We start from the raw sequence: 8591 nt of genomic DNA on the forward strand, positions 1-8591 counted from the left end.
GTCCTGTTTTGTAATCTGGGAGTGTCCAAATGACATACATTCCACCAGCACATTCAGGAGTACATTTTAGAGAAAAAACAAAATATTTGAAGGCCTCCGTGTTCACTCTTCTCTCAAGGCCACACCTGGCATGGGAAACTGACGCCTCTCAATGATACAATCTAATGTGACAGGGAGAGAGCAAGCTCACAGCTGTGGGGAAGGGACGGGGGGACAGCAAAATGTACCCCAAAATGTACAGATGTTGTAAAATTCTGCACTGAAACCTGTATCATTTTGTTAAATAGTGTCACCATAATAAATTCAATAAAAGGCAAATAATCATCTTGGGATATATTGGGTCTCGGGGTATAGGGGGTCAGTGGGTCTTGTCTAATCACTGAACACTCAGTAGATCTGATCACCTCAGAGACAGCTACTCAAAGTCACAGGAAATGAGTCTGCCTGGAACTGAGCTGCGGGGTTGGCTCACTAATCCTGAGGCTCCTGGAAGTGAACACTGCAAGCCCCCTGCATTCCTCCGTGATCTGTGTGACCATAAACATCCAGGCTGCAATGAACGGTGGTGTATCTGGAACCATAAAGACACTCAGGCTGTGCCTTCATCAATAACCTGTCCTGAAACAGTTACATTTTTGGAATTCTCCAGTCAAGGAAAGACCAGATCGTCTGGACAAATCTCCAACAGACAACAGAACATTTCTATTGTCAACCTTCCTTCATGCCTTACTCCATAGCCAAGAAAAGGAGAGCTTTCATCAGGGTCACTGTGTATGTGAGAGAAAGCAGAGACACACATATTCACAGACCACAGGACCCTGGTTCTGAACTGCACTTGGACTAGGAATCCAGAGTGTCACTGTGGCCCTGCACTAATATTAGGAGCCTTTAGGGGAGCTGACCAATGGAGTATAAGCTCAGGACCATTTGGGAGTGGGTACAAATGTGGTCTGACCCAACTTGTCACTGTCCCCTAGATCTAGAATGCATAAGAGAAACAGACACAGCAACTGAAAGATTCTCCACACCTGTTCCCATGGCAGTCAGGGTTATATGGTGGGAAAGTCTAAACAGAAACTGTTAGAAATGCTCGCACCGAGGTAACTGGTGAATCAGAAGGCGGACACACCCCTGGCAGATGGCAGAGGTGTGTGCTCTACACACAAGGATTTAGAACATGCAGGGGTGCTGATTCCCACCCCATCAACATTCCAGTTCTAATTAGACTTGTGGAAAATAAAGAAAAAGATGAAGTAGGAGGAGGGGGAGAAGAGGATCAGAAACAATAAGCAGGAAAAGGGGAAGAAAAAACTTGAAAATGACATAAATTGAGGGAAACTGTACCTATACATGACTCTAACTGCTGCTGCGTCACCCTCGTGGTTACCCTGGATGAGTAACCTCAGTTCAGGCATCTCCTGGTACCCGCACCTCGTGGTATCCTCATGCACGTACTGATATTGCCAGTGCCTTTCCACCTGTGTGAACCAAAGTTCACTAAAGTTGTTTTAACTCAGCTGACAAGGACTGCACATCCCTTCACCGTCCCACCCAGGGGTGTCCCCTTTGCAGCCCTGTGTCCCCACCTAGTCTGTAGAGGTCCTGCTGCCTTTCCCACCCACAGCACACCCCTCCTGCTGTTCCAGGGGGAGGATGACGTGACACTGCTGGGACCAGGGAGTGGGCACAGTGCTGCTAGGACTTCCTGACACACTCTGAGGGTCAGAATTTCAGAATAAATCTCACGCAAATTCAGGGGGCTTCTCACTCAGTGAAATATTTACAGTCCAGTGATACTGAGCAGGACAGGTGCCTGGTACAAGGTAAGCAGTAATCTGTGGAATTCAGCCCCTCCTGAAACACAAGAGGAAGAGGCCCAGCGCCCAGGGGCCTCTGATGCTGGAGGCAGCACATTCCTCAACTGCACCGGAGTCTGCAGCCCAGATGTGGGGGGAGCAGAGAAGATGCTCAGTTGGAGATGGGCCCAGAAACACAGAGGGCTCTGTGACAGGGGCAGCCTGCTGTGCCAGCTGCCCTGTGACCTGGGCCATGTGTTGCTGTAGACTTGATGGTCGTAGAAGTGTCACTGGTGGTCAGATGTTCTGTTTGCAGCCTGAGGAAGACCTGGGGCTGGATCCCAGGGTAGACAGATACTCAAGACTTTCGACCAGATCTTGATATCACACAAAATAATTATGGTCCTCTTGAGTAAACACATTTGCCTTATTTTTTCAGTCAAAAATGGCAAACAGGATTCACATCTGAAAATGTAGGAGCAGGACTGGTACAACTACTGTCCTTTCCTCCCCCTCCAAAATCTTCTCCAGCCATAAAAAAGAATCTTGTGTCACGACTGAGAGAGAGGTTGGAGGTCGGACCACAGGGCTGCAAACCCTCTGAGACGTCCTCACCTCTGACTCACAGAGAAAGAGCAAAACTGGCCCCAGATGCTGTGGAAAGGAAAACTCGGGCGTCACTGGGCTGTGGAGACCTGCGCAGGCATCTGTATTCACAGGGGTCCCATCTCCATGGGATCCTGCCCACAGGCACCTGCAGGGAGGCAGAGCTTCCAGGCTCTGGCTGAGTCCTTCGGGACATCACAGGTGGGCTCATCCCCTCTGAAGACCAAAGCAGTACAAGCTGAATAAAGCAAAGATTCAGGGAAAGGCACATCCATTGCCCCTCAAAGTGGAGTGTGTTTTGTCCCGAAAGCTGTCTTTGGTTTCAGAGAAAGAATGTTTTGTCACAGGTCACCAGGGTACCATGGATCCTGAGCTGTCCATTATGACCTGGGAGTGATGTCACACAAAGGAAGACTATGATATCCAGTTAAAGTGATACACACATACAGGATTTCTGGTGATGAAGGCAGCTTAGCAGACATGTACAATCACACTGTAGAGATGCAACTGAGACTGAGTCAACCAGTGTAGTTCAGGACTGGTCACAGACTGGAAAATGTGCAAGAGGAAACACACAAGGCTAAGAATGGGAGTGACCTCTCCTGTGGCCATTGCCAGCTTGGCTCGGGTCCCTGCAGGGCCCTAAAGGTGAGGGACAGAGAGGGAACCACAAGGAAATGTGCTCCACTAGAAGACAACCTGCATTTTGAATCATGTACAAAAAGAAAAACATGCAGTATGTGTGTGAATAATGAAGGATGGATACTAATGTTAAAAAGAAACATAACTTGGTTTAAATGAACTTATGAATGTGGGCCCACAAGGCAGAGATTCTGCATTTAAATCTGCAGCTACATCTGGGCGAACAGGAAAGCCTCTGCATGTTTAGGGGACGGCTGACTCAGGAAAGCATTCAGTGAGGGCCCGGCAACTGTCACATGGAAAAGCTACAGCTGGTTCCTTTGATGCTGAGGGAGGATTTCAGGAGCTTAGGGGGACAGGAATGTTGGAGTGGGGTTATCATGTAAGTCCTATTTCGCAATCTGGAAGTGTTCCAATGGCATATGTTCCACCAGTACACTGAGAAATGCATTTCAGAGAAAAAAATATATAAAATACTTGAAGGCCTCCGTGGTCACTCTTCTCTCAAGATCCCACCTGGCATGGGAAACTGAAGGCTCTCAATAATAAAATCTGATGTCACAGGTAGAGACCAGGCTAAAAGCTCTGGGGAAGGGCTCGATGGATGGCAGGGGGAGGGGTATGAGTGAGCAGAAAATATGAAAGATAAACTCATAGACAGACAAAAAACCTTAGAGTTTGTGGCAGAAGAGGGGGGAGGAAGGAAGAATATAGGTTGATAAATGGTGAAAAAGAAGACTTAAGTGGGTAAACCCACAATAAATTGTACAGATGATGTGATTTAAAATTGTCCACCAAAAGCCTGTATTGCTTTGTACACCAGTGTCACCCCAGTAAATTCAATGAAAGTGCAGCCAAGCTGCACACACACCTGGGTGGACGGCAGAGGGGTGTGCTCTACACACAAGGATTTAGAAGATGCAGGAGTGCTGATACCCACCATAAGGACATTCCACTTCTAAGCAGATTTGCACAATGAAAAAGGAAGAAGAAGGAGGTGGGGAATAGGAACAGGAAGAAAAAGGAGGAAAAGAAGGAGAAGAAACTTAGAGAATGACAGTAAATTAAGGAAAACAGTTACTACATGTGACTCACTGTTGCAGCAGCTACGTGGTTAACCTGTTTGAGAAACCTCAGTTCAGGCATCTCCTGGCACCCGCATCCTTTGGTCCCTGCGTGCACGTACTGATCTGCAAATGCCTTCCAGTCATGTGAACCAATGGTCACTACAGCTATTTTTACTGAGCCAGCAGGCCTGCACACCCCTCACTATCCCACCTTGGGGCTGGTTCCCCTGCAGCCCTGTGTCTCCTCCCAGTCTGCAGAGGAACTGACTGCCTTTTCCATCCATAGCAGGTCCCTGGCACTGCTATGCAGGCATAGCAGGGCACTGCCTGGACCAGTGAGTGGGCACAGTGCTGCCAGGACTTCCTGACAGACTCTGAGGATCACAAGTTCACAATGAATGTGACTCAAATAGGGGGCTTCACACTCAGTGAAATATTTACAGTCCAGTGATACTGAGCAGACAGGGAACAGCTGCAAGGTAAATAGTGATCTGTGGAATGGGGCCCCTCCTGCAACACAAGAGGAAGAGGCCCAGCACCCAGGGGGCCTCTGATGCTGGAGGCAGCACATTCCTCAGCTGTGCGGGGGGTCTCCAGCCTACGTGTGGGGAAAGCTGAGAAGCTGCTCAGTTTGATGTGGGCCCAGAAACACAGAGAGCTCTGGGACAGGGGCAGCCTGCTGTGCCAGCAGACCTGTGACCTGGGCCCTGTGACCTGGGCCCTCTGTTGCTGTGGACTTGATGGCCCTACAAGTTTCTCTGTGGATAGAGGCTCCATTTAGAGACTTAGGAAGCCCTGCGGGTAAATCACAAGGCAGATGCTTAGTGTTTACAGCCAAGGTCTTGACATCACAGAGAAATAAAAACTGTTGGCCTTCTTCTCAGTCAAATTGGGCAAATACACTTCATCTCTGAAAAGGCATTAATGTGGGTAATTCAAGCACCAGCTTTTACTCAGAATCATTCCCACCCAGAAAACAAGAACCTAAGTGCCCGAATCTAAGAGTGGACATTGACCGAGTGTGCCCCACTCCCAAAAGACTTTCTGAGTTTCCAGTTTACACAAACAGGAACATAAGGAGCATGTGTGGGATGCTGCAGGGTGGGGAGGTGGATGCACATGACCCGGCCCACCTCGGCCCATGGGAAAGGGCTCCAACAGCATGCTGGCAGGTGTGGCTGAGACAAGATGGCAGGAACAGTGGGTCCATTGTGAGTGACATGACAGTGCCCACTGTCCCTTGGCTTAACGGGGAGGAAGGAATTCAAGAGGTTAGAGGCAGGGACATGTGAAGGTGGATCAGTCATTTAAGCCTACCTGACACTCTGGGAGCGTGCTGAAGGGACACCTTTCCCCCACGTATGCAGACACACACTGGGAGGCCGTACTGAGCATCTCTGAGGGGCCCCGAGATCACTATTCCTTGAAGACCAGACCTGACAACGGGGACTACAGCCGAGCAGGGGTGAAGCTGAGTGTGATGGAGTGAGTGCATTCTGGGGCTCAGGGGCCCAGCTTCTTTATTCACCTTTGGAAGGCCTGGTTTCTCCCACAGACAGGGAGTCAAAGCAGCATCAGACCAGCCTGACCCGCACTGGCCTGTCGTGTGGACCTATCATCACAGGGCTCCTAGACAAGAAAAGCACAGGCAGCCCTGTTCATTCTTCCGTGACGTGCATAAGCAGAAATGTTCTCGGTGAGATGAAGAATGGCGTGACCTGCCATAAATGTGCTGCATCAGCCTGTGCACCATTCTCAGACCTGACCCTGTTCACACCCCTAGAACCCGTGGAATGCACGGGAGACACCACACCCACTTAAGGAAGGACCCCAGCACACTGCTGAGAAACTGTGTTGTGTATCTGACTTCAAGCCTGTCCCCAAGGGCCCCAAAGCCTTATTCAGAAACACTGGTTCTGCACTGGCATTGTTCATGGGAGACCCAACATGTCAGTGTGAGCCTACTCTGAGAGCAGGGCTTTGAGGGTCCATTCATCATCAGAGTTTTAGCTCAGGACAGTTGGAAGTGGGTCCTAATGTCCTGGACCCATCCTGTCATTGTCCCCTAGTTTTAGAACGCACAAGTGAAACAGACATAGCAGCTGGAAGATCCCCACACTGGATCACTGGGCAGTGAGGTGCTGGGATGGGGAAGTCTGAGCAGAAGCTCGGAGAACTGCCCCCACCCAGGAATCAGTGCGTCAGAAGCTGCTCACACACCTGGGGGGACAGCAGAGGTGTGTGCCACCATCAGGGATGTGAAAGGTGCAGGGGTGCTGATTCCCACCACGTCTTCATCTATTCTTCCTCTGCTTGAGCAAAACATGAATAAACAAACTCGGAGAATGACCATCGATGATCACACATTTCACACACAGGTCACTCACCTCCCGCTGCCGTACAACGTGGACTGCTGGGGAGCACACTCACACCTCACCTGACAACCGTGTGCAGCCACTGACCTGAAAATGTCTTCCCCTGCACACGTATCCGAAGTCCACCAGGGCCATTTCCACTCCGGGTATAGCGGGAAATGCGGGGAAATGCACCCTCAGTCTCTCACCTCAGCGACACGTCCACCCCTCAGCCCCGTGTCACTATTAGTCTGAAAAATCCTGCTGCCTCTCCCCTGCACAGGCCACCCCCTCCCACTGCTCCATTACAAGGATGTGGTGATGCTGCCAGCACCTGGCAGTGAGAACGGTACTGCTCTGCTCTACACTTGATGCCCATAGAGTCAGAAGTTGTGGGAAATCCAACGAAAACTCTGGGGTCTTCTCCCTCAGGGAACATTTACAGTCCGGTGTACAGAGCAGGACAGGAAATGGCTTCAGGGCAAACAGTGACTCAGCCATCTACTCCGTCCTGCAACCAACATGGATCCCAGCGCCCAGCTGTCTCTGCGTGTCGGACACAGCACATTTCCCAGGACCACTTTCTGCACCACGTGTGTGGGGACCTGAGACTCTGCTCAGTTACAGTTGGACCCAGGGGAACACAGGGCTCTGTCACCTGTCCAGGCTGCATTGCCAGCTGCTCTGTGACCTGGGCCATGTGTTGTCACAGATGTGAGGGTCCTCCAGTGTCACTGGTGGACAGGGAGTCTGTTTGGGGCCTCAGGAGGACCTGGAGGTGGATCACAGAGAGGATGCACAGGACTTGAAATCGAGGACTTCAAAGGTGTGACAGCACCTTTGAGTAAAAAGTCAGCATTTTAACATCGGTCACATTTGGCAAACAGAGTTCCTTCATGAAAATGCAGCCCTGGGAGTGAAACCACCCCAGGCCTTCACTTAGCCTCCAAAATCTTTGCTTGGCAGAAATGAAGGATGCAAGAACCCTGATCCTCTGTCACTGCGGTGTCACGACTGAGAAAGCCGTGGAGGATGGACACAGGGCTACAGCCCCTGCAGGGGGCCTCACCTTTGGAGTCAGAGACACACAGCAGGGCCTGGGCCCAGATGCCGCCAAACCTCATCCTTGTGAGTCACTCGGTGCTGAGAGTGGAACAGACAGAAGTCCAATCCCAAAGCTCCAAGGGACCCTGGCTCTGTAGGGACCTGGAGGAGTCAGGGACCCTATACACAGGCTGAGGTCCATCTGGGCATCACGGTGCATTCATCCCTCTGAGGCCCAAAGCAGTCAGTCCCACCTCGGAAGGGCAGACAGTCAGGGGAAGGGGCTCTCATCACCCCTCAGAATAAGCAGTAATTTGTCCCACAGGGTTTCCTTGGTTTCAAAGAATAAACACTTGCCATGGATGACAAGCTGTCCATTATGACCTGGGCATGATGTCACCACAGGAAGACTACGACATCCATGTAAAGTGGTACATTCGCCATTTCCCCTTGGCAAACGGTAGTGCTCATCTAAGGTATGCAATGCAGTGGCCCAGATGACTTGGTCTGTAGTGGGTGTCCCTCTCTCAGCCTGCACCCGTGGGCATGTGGGGAGCTCCCAGACCTGTGGGCAGAGGAGGGACAGCCATGGCCTGTTTCCAGATCATTCAGCACCACAGGGAGGCACCACCAGGAAGTGGACAGCTGCAACGTGACAGACCATCCCGGGGACATTCGTGGAGGACAGAGGGTCATGAAAATCCTCCAATGGGAATAACATAGGGAGGTGGCCCTCATCATTAACTTTGATAGGGAACATGATCACCAGATATGCAAGTGTATGATTTCTCTCCTCTGGCCACTATTCTACTTCATTTTTATTATTATTTTCAAGAGAAAAGATAGACAGAGACAGAGACAGAACAACAGTGACTTGTCCCGTTAGTGACACATTCACTGCTTGATTCCTGCATGTGCCCTGAGGGGGGCTCAATCCACAACCTTGGCAAAACACAGAGTATCAGGAAGGTGCTCTCACCACCTGAGCTGCCAGGCCAAGGATGGCCAGTAATTTAAATCGATATTTAGAAACTTCATTAAAACATGTTAATATTGTTGAGAATAAAACTGGGGAGAAGGGA

The sequence above is a fragment of the Phyllostomus discolor genome, chromosome 12 (assembly GCF_004126475.2).
Source record: "Phyllostomus discolor isolate MPI-MPIP mPhyDis1 chromosome 12, mPhyDis1.pri.v3, whole genome shotgun sequence".
Lineage (NCBI taxonomy): Eukaryota > Metazoa > Chordata > Mammalia > Chiroptera > Phyllostomidae > Phyllostomus > Phyllostomus discolor.